At 38.8% G+C, this 16,733-nt stretch overlaps 1 protein-coding gene across 1 annotated transcript in view; it reads right to left on the bottom strand.

Moving 5' to 3' along the window:
* Window positions 1–16,733, bottom strand: part of csad (cysteine sulfinic acid decarboxylase) — an 89,509-nt gene that overhangs the window by 32,901 nt on the left and 39,875 nt on the right. The gene's annotated exons all lie outside the window — the stretch shown is intronic.

Raw genomic sequence — 16,733 nt, 5'->3', positions numbered from 1 at the left:
TCATCTTAGTTAACAGAAGACAATCAGACCAACTTTGAAAAATCAAATTATAATGCCCCAGAAACAAAAAAACATTCCAACGTCTTTTAGAGAAAATAGTTTACTTCCCTACATTTCTTTTGGCACCGGCTGTGGTGGTCTATCATTCTGGACATGAAGATCCTATGTACCATATCATATTTTTCGCCGTCGCACAGCCGTATAAGTCGCATCAGTCCAAATATGTCTAATAAAGTAGAAAAATTCACAAATGCGTCACTTCGCCGTATAAGTCGCATCTATTATGCATCACCGCTAGGGGTTGAACGACTACATAATTTTTAAACTCGACATTAACATAATAAAACTTGAGTAGAACTCGAGTACTTGATGACATCATAGGATCTAAAGATGCAAAAATAAACAAATAAAGCCCCAAAAATGGTAATTATTAACAAAAAAACCTACAAAACATTGGGGGCATATTATATATACATATATATATATATATATATATATACAATATACCATTTATCATACTGAAAATAAGTCACAGGAAAAACTAAACTATTAGTTTTTATTATTAAGCTAGAAAAGTGAAAGAAACGTGCGGCACGTCAAAAACGAAACTAAAAAGAGTGAGACAGTCAACCACCCCTCACCACCGCCTGCAGTGGTGCGCATTTAGTTTAGTTTTAGAGATTAATATGTTTATAGGTTTTTTTATAGGTTTAGAGATTAATATTTTTTGCTTTTTGTTTGTGAAACAAGGTCAGAGGAAGCTGGTTCTGGTTCGGTCGATTGGACCCGGTGTTACACCATATTCTGTGACCTGCAACTGTGCATGCAACACCACCCCCTGGTTCTGGTTCGGTTGATTGGACCCGGTGTTACACCATATTCTGTGACCTGCAACTGTGCATGCAACACTGCCCCCTACGGTCACAATATACGGTGGTCACAAAATATGGTGTAACACCGGTTCACAACGAGCTCCAAACAGTCAGGAAGTTGATTCATTTTCTGTTTCCTTATGGTAGTTGAACCGGAAGATTCATCTTTAGTGAGATATTTCCAAACTATTGATGTATTTCTACCTGTTTGCCAAGACTGGGCCTGCTCCGCTCCATCTGTCTGCTTGGAGGAATCCATTTTGAAGCCTGCGCCCGGTGCGGATCACGTGACATATGACGCAATGACGTAACAGCGACGTAATGACATCACCACAAATACTCTACATGAAATTGAAAAACTCGATAGATGTCCTAAGAATCGATGTGTCAATTACTCGAGTAGTCTGTTAAAGCTCTACCCTTTAATTGTTAGCACAGTTGACACACAGTAAGAATGTTCTGGGTTTGGACCTGGGGTCATTCTGTGTGGAGTTTGCATGTTCTCCTCATGCTTGTGCGAGTTTTCTCTAGGTATTCTGTTTTTTTCCTACAGTTGTGGCATATCAAAATGTTTAGCTTTATATATGCTTATTTTTATGTTTAAATATACATCAACCGGGATGGCATGGTGGCGCAGTTGGTAGAGTGGCCACCTCTCAGTGAGATGGTTACCAGATTGAATCCCGACCAGGGGGCTATTCTTAGTGGAGTTTGCATGTTCTCTCTGTGCATACATGGGTTTTCTCCAGGTACTCTGGTTTCCTCCCACAGACCAAAAACATGCATGTTAGGCTGATTGGTAACTCTAAATTGTCCCTAGGTGTGAGTGAGAGAATGAATGATTGTTTGTCTCATTTGTCTCTACGTGTCCCTATGATGGACTGGAGACCTGTCCAGGGTGACCCCAGCCTCTTTCACAGTGACTGCTGGATATGGGCACCAGTGACCCCCGTGACCCCCCAAAAAAGAAGAAGTGGGTAAAAGATAATGGATGATGGATAAACATCAACATATACACATATATTTGCTTAAATGGTGTTATTAAAACTTTGCTTTGGTTAAGTGTGATGTTTTTTTAGTGCCAAGTGTGACTGTAATTTTTTCTCATTTTATTTATAATAGCCAAAACAAGTACATTTTAAACTTGTTTTATTAGTGTATTACTTGATTTTGTGCGCTTGTGCATGCATGAATTTGCTCACACTCGTGTGTGAAGTGGGTGTGGGCCTAGAAACTAATGGTGACTTATTAACATCATAATTCAGCCGAGCAGGACAACTAATCACTGAGACCTCAGATAGACCAGCCACAAGGCGTGATGGATGAAGCCTCTGTGTGTGTGTTTGTTCATGATGATGTGTGTGTGTGTGTGTGCGTGTGTGTGAATGTGTGTCTATGAATGTGCTCTTGTGTGAGTGAGTGACTTAGTGTGTTGGTGATAGATAGCTTGTGTAGGGGTCCTTTCACACTGAGATGTCTTCTAATCGGTCTTAATGATTTGGCTCTATTGATGAGTAGCTTTGATGAGAATGGGGGCTGTAGGGACAGGGTGTCTCAACAAAACTGAAACAGAACATGCAATTAAATAAAGTCAGGTCCATTTTCAAATTTGAAGAGATTTTAACACCAGATCACAAATAATGACACTTCTGCTTGTTCTTCCTGCCTGTGTGTGTCTGCATATGTGCTGCTCGTTAGTGTTCTTGTACTTGTTGGGTCTCTTTAGCTCACAGTTGGCTTGGCTGAAGTCATATGTAACAAGAAACCATATAAAGGACTATGTCAAAGTCTTTCTTATCCTCCTCTGTCTCTTTGTCTATCTCTCGACATCCATAGGCATTACCACTCATCCGTCTTTGGCCCAGTCAGGACTCTTTACACTCATTTAGCTCCAACTGAGGTGGAGCAGTCTGAACTTTGAGATATTTATAGACAAAGAACAAACAAGAGAGTAAACAGGATGCAATCGAAAGAGAAATAGAACTGGTTCAAGATCAGCCGATTAGCAATAATACGATTGCCATCACAAGTTCTGCTCTATTTAGCTTGCAGTTATTGTAACTAATGTCAGCAATGAAATTACTTGGCTGAGATAATTTAGCACATGTCTGATATGAGTTATTCATAATATGGACATTTCCCCACCCATCCTCTTTTGCTAACTCCATCCCTTAGCAGGCGGCGAGAGCCAGCGGAAGAAAGGAAGAGACAAACTGAATTAGTGTTCTTTTCATCATCCGTGACCAGCGAGCCGTCTGATAACCCTGATCTCATTACGAACGCTAATTGTCAAGTTTCCTCTCCTCTCATCCTCCCTCCCTCACCGTACACACTAGTGAGGACTGAAGGCTTGTCTCCTCACTGAGAGGACGCTTCTCTTTCATTCCATCATTTCATGCCCGAGTATTTACTTCCTGACTGTTAATGGTTCCGACTTTAGTACCAATATCCACTTCTAGCTTAATCATTTCTGAGCAGCAACATAAGCGATTTCTAATCTGCTGAATGCAGGCTGGCAAATCTTTCAGCGTTCACATTTGACGTCTTCAGCCGTCTGTTTTGCATGGACATCGCAACCCCTTTTCCTCTTCACACACCCTCACATTGTATATCTATATTACACTGTGCCTTTGTCTCAAACACTCTTCAAATAAACCAATTCTTTCTTTATTATGTTTTTTAAACACCGACGTTCTGAACATTCTCTCTTCAGCCTGATGATGTCTTAAAGATGAGACAAAGAAGCATCAGGGCTGTTTTGATTATTAGTTTTTTTCCATGCTATGAGTAATGACCACAACTTTTAATGGGGGTCTTACCAATGTCCTGCTATTAATTAAAGCTTGATTGGAAGAATAAATTAATCTAGCCGCGGTTTGCCCGATCAATAACCCATATGAGGGCTCCATTAAGCACCAAGGGCTGAGCACTCTCTGTGTGAAATGTGTGTAGTGAAGGCGGTGGGGGAATCAAATGGCTGCCTCAGATTGCAGGTGATTTTCTCCCCTATTAATCATAACAAGCTCGTCAAGTAATGGGAGGTGTGTGTCTGCAGCCATTTGTTCATGATTGTGTGTGTGTGTGTTTTCTTGTACTTTTGTGTGTTTAACAAAATGGAATTGATTTTTGAGTTGTTGATGTGGTTTGTGAGTTGAAATATTTTAGTATATATACGAATCTGGAACTTTGTATTTTGATGGATTCACCCGCATTCTATGCTAATTAATATTTTAATTTCAGCTCCTTCAAACGATAATCTAATACGAGTTTCAGTTCATTTTACGTACAGACCCAATTTCAGCAAAAAGAAAAAAAATATATAAATGCAACTGACAAACTTCTCAACTGTGAAAACAATTGACAGTTAGTTAAGCAAGCAAGAAGAGTCAAATGTAGTTATTTATAGATTTGAGTTCTAGAAGTGCCTCTCCAATAAAAAAAAAAAATCATAAAAAAATTGTGTTCAAAACGGTTACTTGCTGAATTATAATCAAAAGGTTCCTGTCTGATTCAAAGTGTAAAAGCACTATGTGAAGTTGGGAGATGTTTGTTCTGGATGTTTGAACAATGTTTGTGGGGTTCCTCAGGGGTCAGTCCTGGGTCCCAAACTGTTTATAATTTATGATCTATTGTACCTGAAATAATGTAAATAAAAGTGTATTATTTGCTGATGATACAAATATTTTTTGTGTTGGCTATGACATGGAACAACTGTTAAAGGATGTAACTAATGAAATGAACAGACTTAAAATGCGGGTTGATGAAAAAAAGCTTTTCTTTAACCTAAACAAAATAACAATGATGTTATTGGGGAACTGTCAATCACATACAGAAAATCAAGTACAAATAGATGGAGTGAAAATTGAAAGAGTTCATGAAAACAAATTTCTAGGTGTCATTATTGATGATAAACTCAACTGGAAACCACATATCAAATATGTTCAAAGTAAAGTCTCAAGAAATATCACCCTCTTAAACAAAGCAACGTTGGTGATAGAAGAAAAAGCATTACATGTACTCTACTGTTCACTAATCTTATCTTATTTAAGCTATTGTACAGAAATCTGGGGCAATAAATGCAAAACTACACTACAGGCATTAACAAAAAAAGAGCAATAAGAATAATCCATAAGGTGGGATTTTTAGAAAGCACTAATACATTCTTTGTTAAATCTAAATCATTAAAGTTCATTGACATAGTGAATCTACAGAGAGCTCTAATTCTTTACAAAGCCAAAAATAAATAATTACCGGAAAACATTCAAAACCTGTTTAAGACTAAGGAGCAAATTTATAAGTTAAGGAGGGAATCACAGTTTAAAATATACAAATTCAGAACTACTAGAAAATCTTTTGTGTATCAGTAAGTGGAGTCAAACTGTGGAATAATTTGAAAAGTGAACTTAGACAATGTCCAAATATAAAACTATTCAAATTGTCATATAAACATATGCTTTTTGTTGGATAAAAATATATAATATTATTACTTAATTATTGTTGGGGTTTTTAGTTATTTGTTATTGATGCTTTTGTTTTTTTCTCATGAAGTTAACGGAATAATAATTGTTCATCTACCATAGTTAACTTAAATAGATACTATATTGATGGGTTAAATATGTGTTTAGTTGTTATACTGTATGTATGGATTATACATGTAATAAATGTAAGATTATGTAAGTGGTTAAGGAGTGGGAATGTTGATAAGTTTATACTTCTACCCACTCCAATGAATAAGTAAAACAAAAAGTTTTGACATTATGCTTCATGCTATATATATATATATATATATATATATATATATATATATATATTCAATAAATAATAAACTAAAACTAAACCAAACTAACTAAAACGAACAGGAAATGAACATAAAACAAACATAAAACAAACTGTATTTTGTGATTCCACTAAAGCCAACAACAAGACATTGTTCAACTTTAATGTGTGATGAACATGTAATTACATTTTTAGTGCCTCGTGTTTGTCAACTGAAAATAAGTGAACAACCCATTACCATATACCTCTGTGCAGTTCAGGAGTTTGATGACAGAATTTTAGGTGGCACAGTTGGAAATAATCTTTTGTGCTTTGAAAGTGACTGTTTTTAAGGACAAAGTGCCCAAATGAAAACTTTTTGACCATGGCTTAAGACCGCCATTTCCTAACAATAAAAACTGTAAAAAGTAAATGAAAGCAACATAATTGATAGGATATATAAATAAGAATGTGTGAGCAGAGAATAGATGAGAAACGTAAAGGTCTAGTATAGGTAAATGCAAATGTAACAACATTAAATTAGCTAGTTTGTACATCCCATCATCCAACAGATTTTTAACTGAATGTTACCTCCTAAAAGTGGAATTTTAACATGAACTACTGTAAATTGAACAGAACGTGAACTGCTTTCCTAATAAACTGTGGACATGAATCATCGACTTGGACTTTGAACTAGTTCTTCAGAAGTGTGAACTTGCACAACACATAATTTGAATATACTGTAAAAAGATAAATGTAACTTACCCAGAATGCAATATGTGCTTAGGAATTTACCATGTGGTGTTTCATGCTTATTTGATTCTTGTTAAATTGTTTTTTCATTTGTTTCTTTGCTGAAGTAAATGTTTTTCCTCACAGCCTGGGAAAAGTGAAAACCCTAATTCCTTATTTAATTTTATTAAAGTCTTTTCTTGATGGAATTCCATTTGAGAATGAGAAAACCAATAAATTAGAGTTCATCTTACATCATCCATAAGGAAATATCTTACAAAAGGATGATAAAAGCCATACTGCGGATCTGTTTCCCATTTCGCTCCCCATTTTACTCCATCTTTTATAGCGGGTAAATGTGTGTGTACACAGCATGCGTCTACGTGACTCTCCACTGTTAATGGAAAACTTTGCTTGGTTTCTCTCGCCTCATTATTTGATAGACCAGATAAGGAATAGATTTGATTCTGATTAATAACATTATCTAGAGTTCATTGTTTCCGCCAGTCAGCCGAACAACTTCATATCAGTCCAAGTAATGCGTCAGAAACACCACTGCTGTGTTTAATAATATGGCTGTTAGAAAAGCCATTTGTTCTCATTGTAGCTGCAAGTCTCATTTGGTTGGATGCATCAGTTCTCTACCTCACCAATCCTGCTGACACAATGGGGAATTCCAAGCAAATGAATGTAAGAAATGGCAATATTTCGACAATTGCATTGAGGAGAGCACTAGGAATTTGTACTGCAATAAATATGAACACAATTATATTGAGAAAATATTGAAAACGTTTTGAGAAGTAACATTCTGCCATCAATGTCCACAAACGATATACTGTGTTTTATAGACAACAATAAATGATTTCTCATAATCATCATCATCATCATCAACTTTATTTATAAAACGGTTTAACACCAGCCACAGCTGAAACAAATTGCTGAACATGAGTAATAAATAAGACAAAATAAAGCATAAAAATAAAGTGACAAAGCTTAGCACACAATGAATTAAAAACTCAATACAAAACACAATAAACAGAGTTAATCAGATAAAATCAATACCAATAAAAATTAAGTAAAATCAAGTCTCAGTTGGGTTGAAGGCCAATGAGTAAAAATAAGTTTTCAGACAGGTTTTAAATGTTGACAGTGAAGGTGTCTGTAGATGATTATCTATAAAGGATTACTTGCAATTTAAGGGGGCGGCACAGAGGTGCAGAGGTTGGAGCTGTCCCCTCTCAGCAAATGATCTCAAGGTCATCTGCCGGCTATGGGCCATTCTGGGTGGAATTGGCATGTTCTCCTTGTGCATACATGAAAGTCCTTCAGGTACTGCATTTTCCTCCCACAGATCAGAACATGCATGTTAGGTTCATCAGAAACTCAAAGTTGTCTCTAAATATGAGTGAGAGTGTGAATGGTTGTGTCTCGTTTGTCTCTGTGTCCCTGTGATGGACTGGAGACCATCGTGGGTGTACCTGCATCTCGCACAGGGATGGCTGGAGATAGGCACTCTGTAACATGGAAAGGAGTGGGCAAAAATTAAATAAATAAATAAATAAATTAAAAAAATGGATGGATGAACACAGTATTCAATGAGTACCAATTTCACTCATGACCTGATATTAAAAAAATGCACAGATGGCTGCGTATAATATATAGCTGGCTAATACAAACAAACCGGAGATTGCACAATTTAATTTACAAATTACTCCTGAAATGTTGCCTTTATAAAAGTGGAACAATATTGTTGGATCTCTGTACTGTAAACTAAAAAATAGCAACAAAAAACAACAACAAAAAAACCCTGTGAAAAATCCGAATGAAGCTTCTTTACATTTTAATGACAAAACTTTTTTGTGCATAATGAACCTTCCAGTAGATCATGCAACTGAAAGCTTGGTATCCAAACTTTAATCAACACAAGTTAGTTTGTCTTACTCTGTAAATAATACTCTTGTTTTTAATGCATCATGTGATCGAGTGCACTGAACATAGTTTATCTAATAGTTGCACCAAGATGCTAAAGTAAACTTTTGTCAGAATATTTGCTGTATAAATATTGAAATGACAGAGCTGTCAGTGAGAAACGATAAACGGAGTATTTTTTTAAATAGATTTTTCCCAAAGTTTATTTCTTAATACACCACAAAATTTAGTTCCTCATTACTTATACAGTACAACTATAGTTTGCCTAAAGTTTTTCTGCTGAGGTCACCTGTGGGGAGAGTTTGGGCCCCCGTCACAGCTGTGAACACGGGAGCACTCTAACAATAAATGAATGTGGCAGCAAAGATCGGCCAAACAGTGATGGTCACAACGGGGTTCCAGCAACCCTTAATCATCAAGCTGCAACAAATTAATTACCACAATCATCTACCTACGGCAAATTAATTATCACAATCAATCTTCACAAATTATACCGGACCTTAAAATAGCCTGCAGTCAACTGGCAACCAGCACCTCAGGCCTGCAGGGTTTAATGTATGGAGCAAGTGTGTCTAAAAACATTAGCAGTTATGAACAGTATCACTGCATTTTAAATATGAATATTACAGAAATATGCACAGGGACTTACTGACACACGTGTATAGATGAGTAGGACTGTTTCTTTTGTTGCAGATGCAATTTTGAAAACGTAAACCCAATAGTTTAATTATCAACCTAAACAACATCGACCAACAACAAAAACCTCTTACAACCTTCCCACCCCCACAAATGACAGAAGCTGACCCTTTCAGAAGAAACCCAGTCGACAGACTCCCCACTTCACAACACAGGACCAAAAGGCCAAAAACATCTGTTGCTTGTTTCAGTATCAGACAATACATTTTGGCTTTAGATGTGATCTGTTCATGCTTTAACTGATCCAGTTTGTTAATTTATTTATTTATTTATTTGTTCATGTTTTATTTATTTAGCTGATCCAGTTTGTTAGTTTGTTTATTTATGTATTTTGACAGCATGGTGGCTTGGTTGGAAAAGCTGTTTTCTCTCAGCAAGAAGGTCGCTGGATTGAATCCCGGCAGGGAACTTTCTGGGTGGAGTTTGTATGTTCTCTCTGTGCATGCGTGGGTTTTCTCTGGGTACTCTGGTTTCCCCCCACAGACCAAAAATATGCTTATTAGGCTGATTGGTAACTCTAAATTGTCCCTAGGTGTGAGTGAAAGAGTGAATGGTTGTTTGTCTCGTTTGTCTCTTTGTGTCCCTGTGATGGACTAGAGACCTGTCCAGAGTGTCCCCCACCTCTCAAACAGTGACTGCTGGATATGGGCATCCGTGATCCCCATGACCCGAAAAGGAAAAAGTAGGTAAAGATAATGGATGGATGGATTTATTTAATTATTACAGCCAATAGAGTAATAGACCTAATAGTAAGTGAAGCATGATGTTAGGCATCAGGCTTCAAATATTTAGCAATAATCAAAGGTTGTAAGTGAAGACAAGAAAACCCAAAGTTTTCAAACTGACAATACATTACATTATTCACTTCAATAACATGAGAATTTCCTCTGTGAACACTTCACAAGGTGAAACTTGTGTCACTGAGAGGCTCCATCCAGCTATAAGCAGTGTCTGTGTGGGAGGTAAACCTCATGAAAACAGTTTCATTTGCATAGCTGTGAAGTGATGCTGGACATCTGGTTTTTCTATGGTCAACCATGAGAACTATTTAAAAAGACAATATTGTTAGGGAAGTGAGCAGGCATGATATAAAGCATCGAACTGTACAAGTAGAGCCTCGTTTGCATATTCTTAAAAACAAAACAAAACTGCTGCTATTGACAGAAGAAAAAAAACCCACAAGTTTTGAGATTATGTTGTGGCAATTTTACTTTATAATTAAACAAAAGACAAAAATTGACAGCTGGGAGGTTCATTTGGACAATCGTATTGCAGTTTCCCATGGATCAGACTTTATTTGAATCTGGATCTCTCTATGATGAGAGCAATAACAATGATACTTATCATTCTTTGTCATCTCCAGGGCAGTAATGAGCCACTGTTAATACATTAATGCACAAGCAATCATGTTTTCAGAACTGCAGTAGACATTTTGACTCCGATCAGGCTTCTCTGGGGCACTGTGGCATTAACACTGATGACACTTCATTTGTCATTTTTGGTCGTTCCAATTCCACTTCCAAAGTAGTGAGAATACCTAATGACTAGATAATAATTCAAGACATTATCACGAATCAGACAGAAAAAAAATACTGTTTTTCTTGCATGCTACAAAATAACTTGTTTTACTTATATTTTCCAATGTGCAGCATTAGAAGCTGGTGAACCATGAAACAGCATAAACAAGTAAGCAGCCAGTCTCTAGTTAAGATTCTTTAACTGAGAGCTTATGTCGATACCTTAAGAAAGCAACGTTGCTTTGATAAAAAATATAAAAAATAAAACACTTTAGTTGTGCAAGTTGACCATACTTCTGATGCACTGCTGCAGCTGGTTGAAAATAATATGACTGAAATTTAATATTTTGTTCATGGCAGGAATGAAAAGAGGTCATCTAAATTCTGGTCAACCCTTCAGCTGTTGACATTTCACATCAATATACTTCTCTCCCTCCAGGAAACCACGAAAAGGTACAGAAAATCAGAACAGAAACACAAGTTTACTCTTGTCAGTGATTTATTCTCCTCCAAACATTCAATTTTGTAAATAACTAGAAGTCTAAGTTTCTCTGTCCTTTTTGTTAAACTGGAGCTATTTTTTTTTTTGGTTTGATCTTTGTTATGTTTTTTTTTTACATGGTTTAGACAGACAACATATTTTTTTAATATAGTTAAATATGGACTCAAGTTTGTGTATCAATGCACTTATTAAAATATATATTTGTACACCAGGGATAGATTAATAATACAAAAAAATAGTCTGCTTGTTATTATGATACAGATTAATGTTGTTTTTGACATAATATATTTGAATTTGCAGCTCTTGCGTTTCACCTTATTAAAAATAAGACAAAAAATAATCTCGACTTTTTGATTAATATAATTTTTGTCCTTCTGGTATGTGTTCCCATACTTTCTACCTTGTCCTGTCTTGTCAGCTGCACAACTCCTTGTCAGTTTCCCCCTGTTTGTCCATGTTTTCTAACGTCTCTGCTAGTGTCTGTCCTTCTTTCGTAGTCTCTTTCTGTCCCCATCATTCTCTCTGAGTCTGTCACCGTGCCTGTAACGCCCGGTTTTTCTCTCTGCTGCATGTGGAAACGAAGCAGACACTGTTCAGCTCTTGTACAAACTGGGCTCAGCCATATTATGTGACATCTCAATGGCGCCAACAGGCAGCATTGCACACAAACAAGCACGTTCTTCTCAGCATTCTTAGTGACATGTATTCAAAAAAATTAACTTGTGTAGAATATTAAAGCCATGTTATGAGTAAATTTACTTGTATTTTTTACTTTAAGTAAGCATTCGAGTGTACTATATGTCTGTGTGCTCAGGAATAAAGGGAGTTCTTTATTGTGTATGCTGCATTGTGTGTGTGTGTGTGTGTGTGTGTGTGTGAGTGGTGGGGGTCTCTTGATGGCCTTTAGCCCTCATCTAGGCATGCTCCACAGTCTGCAGTCTGATTGGTCTCAAACGGTCCTGACAGGAAATCCATCTATGTGCGTATACGTGTGTTTGTGTGTGTGTGTAGCGATGGATGCATCAGGATGACAGCTAAATTGAGTGCCAGGCCAAAAAGGCCACAGGATCACAATGAGAGAGATGAGGACACCACCGCGCCATAAGAGACTGGAGAAGAGATGCTGGCGCTGAGCCCAGAGATGACATGGAAGGACAGTGGATGGTGGTGGTGTGTTTTATGTTTGTGTGTGTATAATTGAGTTTTAATATGGTCCTGGATGATGCGTCGCTGACATCAAGGGGAGGAGAAAAGAAGGTAGGAGAGCAGGAAATGGAAAAACAATGTTTTCTTCCAGGCAAGATAAAAGGGATCATGACCTCTCTGATCCATTTTATCTTTTGTTTTAATAGTAGTTTTCCAGATCAGCATGTCAAACTTTGATTAAAACAATATAATAATTATAAATATAATTTAATAAGATATAATAAATGCAATATAATAAAATTATATATTTTTTCCCCTCACTCGCTCTGGTATGAGGCGCACACATTCTCTTCCCTCTCCCTGTTCTCCTCCTGCTTTTTTTGCTCTCTGTCAGTGTATCAGATCTCCTATTTTTACACATCTTCCAAAATGAAAACTACTGTTATGGATCTGACTTACTGGACTTTCGACACAAATTACAAAATCTTTTCAACAAAGCGACAGGGTCCTGGAGAACCCTCATGTCTGCTTGGACGACACGCATGCAGATTGCATATAATTGGAGTTATGATAACAGGTTTCCTATTTTTGGAAAAGTCTGGATCCTGGTTTATCAACATACAAAAAAGATGGCCGCAGCTAATCTGGCTTGTCAGGCTGCTGCCTATGTGAAGGTTTAGTTTGTGCTTTGAGGACTCAAAATCAGCTGATTTACTAGCTAAACCATAAGATGGAAATGATTTGAGAATCACAGGTCACCTGTGGCTTTGGAAGTTGCCAGCATGAAACGACCTTGGAGAGGCTCGTAAGCATGGACCAGTAAAATGCACCATAATCTGTCCATTTTGGATCTTGAAAGTATCAGTACAGACTCAAGGCTGACAAGAAAAATAGTCTGCCTGAATAAATCAACAATTGTGGATTATCTGAATCTGACTCCCTGGTTGGCCTCGAAATAGGCCGACTTATCAATTTCTCCTGGGAAATGTGTAAACTAAGGAAAAGCTTCGTCTATTGCACCCGTCCCCCCTTCCCAACTTCTGTGGAGGCTTATCAGAACTGTGCTGGCTTACCATTATCTTATCAGGACAATGGACTATCTGGTAGTGTTTCATGGACCGCCTCATCTTCAAATGCATATGTAATGTGTTCATAAATATGCTTGCTGGCAGAGTTTTTTCGTTGTCTTAAATCATGTCCTATAGGACAAGGTGTGAAGAGATCTCTTTTTGTAATGCCACTATCCCCTCCTCATGGCTTTGTTCCCTTATTCTATCTAAAAATGTATTCTGAAAAGGATAAGAAGACCACACTCTTAGAGAGCAGCAGCTACGTGCACTCCACCCATCTTTCGGACGACTTCACGGACACATTCTCGCTGTATCTCAGTACAATGATACGATACAATACAATACAACTTTATTTATAGAGCACTTTAAAACAACACTGTTGGCCAAAGTGCTGTACACTAGGACATACAAAAACATAAAAACCCCACACGTTAAAAATGTGAAATAAAATAAAGATAACAAATAAAATAAAACAAATAACTTAGAGTCATTAAAACCAACATTTCAAACTGAAGTAAAAGCCAAAGAGAAAAGATATATCTTCAGAGAAGACTTAAAAACAGGAAGTGAGCCAGCTTGTCTGACATGCAGAGGCAGCTCGTTCCACAGTTTAGGGGCAGCGACTGAGAACGCTCGGTCACCTCTCAGTCTCCTGTTGGACCTTGGGACGACCAGCAGCAGCTGATCTGCTGACCTGAGAGAGCGAGAAGGAGTGTACAGCTGGAGCAGGTCGGACAGATACTGTGGGGCGAGACCATGAAGACATTTGAAAACAAATAAAAGAACCTTAAAATTAATCCTGAAGCGAACCGGGAGCCAATGTAGTGATTCTAAAACAGGGGTGATGTGTTCTCGTTTTTTGGTACCAGTTAAAAGGCGGGCAGCTGCGTTCTGAACCAGCTGAAGTCGAGTCAGTAATGACTGGCTCAGACCGACATAAAGAGAATTACAGTAATCCAGGCGAGTTGTGATGAAAGCATTGGATTAAGATCTGAAAATGATGTTGTGACAGAAATGGTTTGACCTTGGCCAGTTGTCTCAAATGAAAGAAGCTGGACTTGATCACTGATTTAATCTGCGTGTCAAGTTTGAAGTCACTGTCCAGCCTCACGCCCAGGTTAGTTGCTGTCTCAGTCAGATGTTCTGTTAAAGGACCCAGATCAACATGGATATTGGAGCCTTCACTAGGCTTAAACAACAAGACCTCTGTCTTTTTGTCATTAAAATGTAAGAAGTTTAGTGACATCCATGCTCTGACTTCTGCCATACACCCCAGGAGTTGTTTCAAGGAATGGTGTTTGCCCTGTTTTAACGGAACATAGATTTGGCTGTCATCAGCATAAAAATGAAAAGAAATGCCATGTTTCCGGAGAAGATGTCCCAGAGGGAGTAGATACAGGGAAAACAGAAGAGGGCCAAGTATAGAACCCTGAGGTACTCCACAAGTGAGAGGGGCTACAGAGGACTCCACAGCACCAATGCGCACGCAGAAGTTTCTTTCTGTCAAATAGGATCTGAACCACTGTAGAGCAGGACCCTGAATGCCCACCCAGTTCTCCAGACGAGACAGGAGGATGTGATGGTCTACTGTGTCGAAGGCAGCAGTCAAGTCCAACAACATTAAAACTACACAGTCACCAGAGTCTGCGGCTAAAAGAATGTCGTTGAAGACTTTCAGCAGCGCAGACTCAGTGCTGTGGTGAGTTTTAAAGCCAGATTGAAACTGTTCAAGAAGGTTGTGGTCGTTTAAGTATGATGTTAACTGATTGTAAACAATTTTCTCCAAGATCTTAGATATGAAGGGCAGTTTTGAGATGGGTCTAAAGTTGGACATTACTGTGGGGTCTAGGCTAGGTTTTTTAATCAGTGGTGTCACAACTGCATGTTTAAAGCTCGCTGGTACCTGTCCACATGCCAAGCTGTCATTTATAATTTGGGACACATGAGGGGCCACGGTGTGAAAAACCTCTTTAAAAAGACGAGGTGGGATGGGATCATTTGGGGATCCAGCAGGTTTCATACGACCAGTGATGTCAGTTAAGGAAGACAGGGTGACGAGCTCAAACTGACTGAAGACAGCAGAGCGTGTGACGGAGACGGAGGGGTCGTAAGAAGGAGGGCTTATGAGAGCTCTAATGCTTGAAACCTTATTGATAAAAAAGCTCAGGAAGTTGTCACACATTTCAGTGGAGTTCTCTGGGCTGGCTGATTGTGGGGCGTTAAGAACAGAGGTGATTGTTTTAAAAAGCACACGTGGATTGCTGGAGTTGGAGGAGATGATGTCAGAGAAATATTTGTTTTTTGCAGCTCTAACAGTGGACTGATAGAAGCGCCAGCTGTCCCTCAGAGCTTGGAAAGACACCTGTAGTTTGTCCTTCTTCCACTTCCGCTCTGCTCTCCTGCACTGGCGTCTGGCAGATCGTGTGACCTCATCAGCCCAGGGGTCAGGCTTTGGTCTGGAAGCTCTTGTTTTTAATGGAGCCACAGCATCTAAAACGTTTTGACAGGCTGAGTTAAAATTAGATGAGAGAGCATCGATATCTGAATGAAGACCCACAGGGTCTGTGGGGCTGATGGCAGAACTAAAAGCTGCAGAGAACTGAGAAGCAGTGGAGGAGTTAATGACCCGACGGGGCTGTGCAGGAGCGCGAGGTTTGACTGAGCGACAGACGAGTGGCATGTCAAACACAACAGGCATGTGGTCTGAAAAGGCAGCATCACAAACTTCCACATTAGAAACATTAAAACCGTGAGCTAACACAAGGTCTAAGGTGTGGCCACATTCTTGTGTTGGATCAGACACAAACTGAAGCAAATTAAAAGAGTCTATCAGCTGTAAAAACTCTTTGACCAACGGTTTATCAGCACAGCACACGGCTATGTTGAAATCTCCAACTATTAAGATCCTGTCATATTTAGGCAAGACTCCAGCCAAAAAATCTGCAAAGTCTGTCAGAAAGTCCTTATTGTATTTTGGAGGTCTGTATAAAACAGCACACAGTACGGGTTGTGAAGATCCGAGCTCAAACAAGTTGAACTCAAAGCTGGAATAACATGTTAAAGGTGTGATTTGTTTACAGAAATAGCTCTTCCTGTAAACAGTCGCTATTCCTCCTCCACGACCCGTCGTCCTTGGAGAGCTGAAGTATGCACAGTTTGGTGGCAGGAGTTCACAAAAAGCACTGGACTCACCGGCAGTTATCCATGTTTCAGTAATGAATAAAAAATCCAGACCACGGGAGGTGAAGAAGTCCTTCAGAATAAAGGTCTTGTTTGTTAAAGATCTAGCATTAACCAGAGCCATGTGAACATGAGATGGAGCCAGGGTGACGTCATCCATCCGAGGAGCTCTGTCCAGCAGTCGCAGGTTGTGGTGGTTCACTCCGCGGACGCGGAGGAGAGGAAAGGAGAGGCCGCGCAGCAGCGGCCCCCCACCCAGGCCAACAGCAGCCGGGGTGTGATCCGATGCAGGAGCCAGATCGAGCAGGTTGTGGTGGTTCACTCCGCGCACTCG

Source organism: Nematolebias whitei, chromosome 11 (assembly GCF_014905685.2).
Source record: "Nematolebias whitei isolate Nwh7 chromosome 11, NemWhi1, whole genome shotgun sequence".
Lineage (NCBI taxonomy): Eukaryota > Metazoa > Chordata > Actinopteri > Cyprinodontiformes > Rivulidae > Nematolebias > Nematolebias whitei.
Note: the sequence above shows the minus strand (reverse complement) of the source record. Positions and strands in the feature narration are given on the sequence as shown.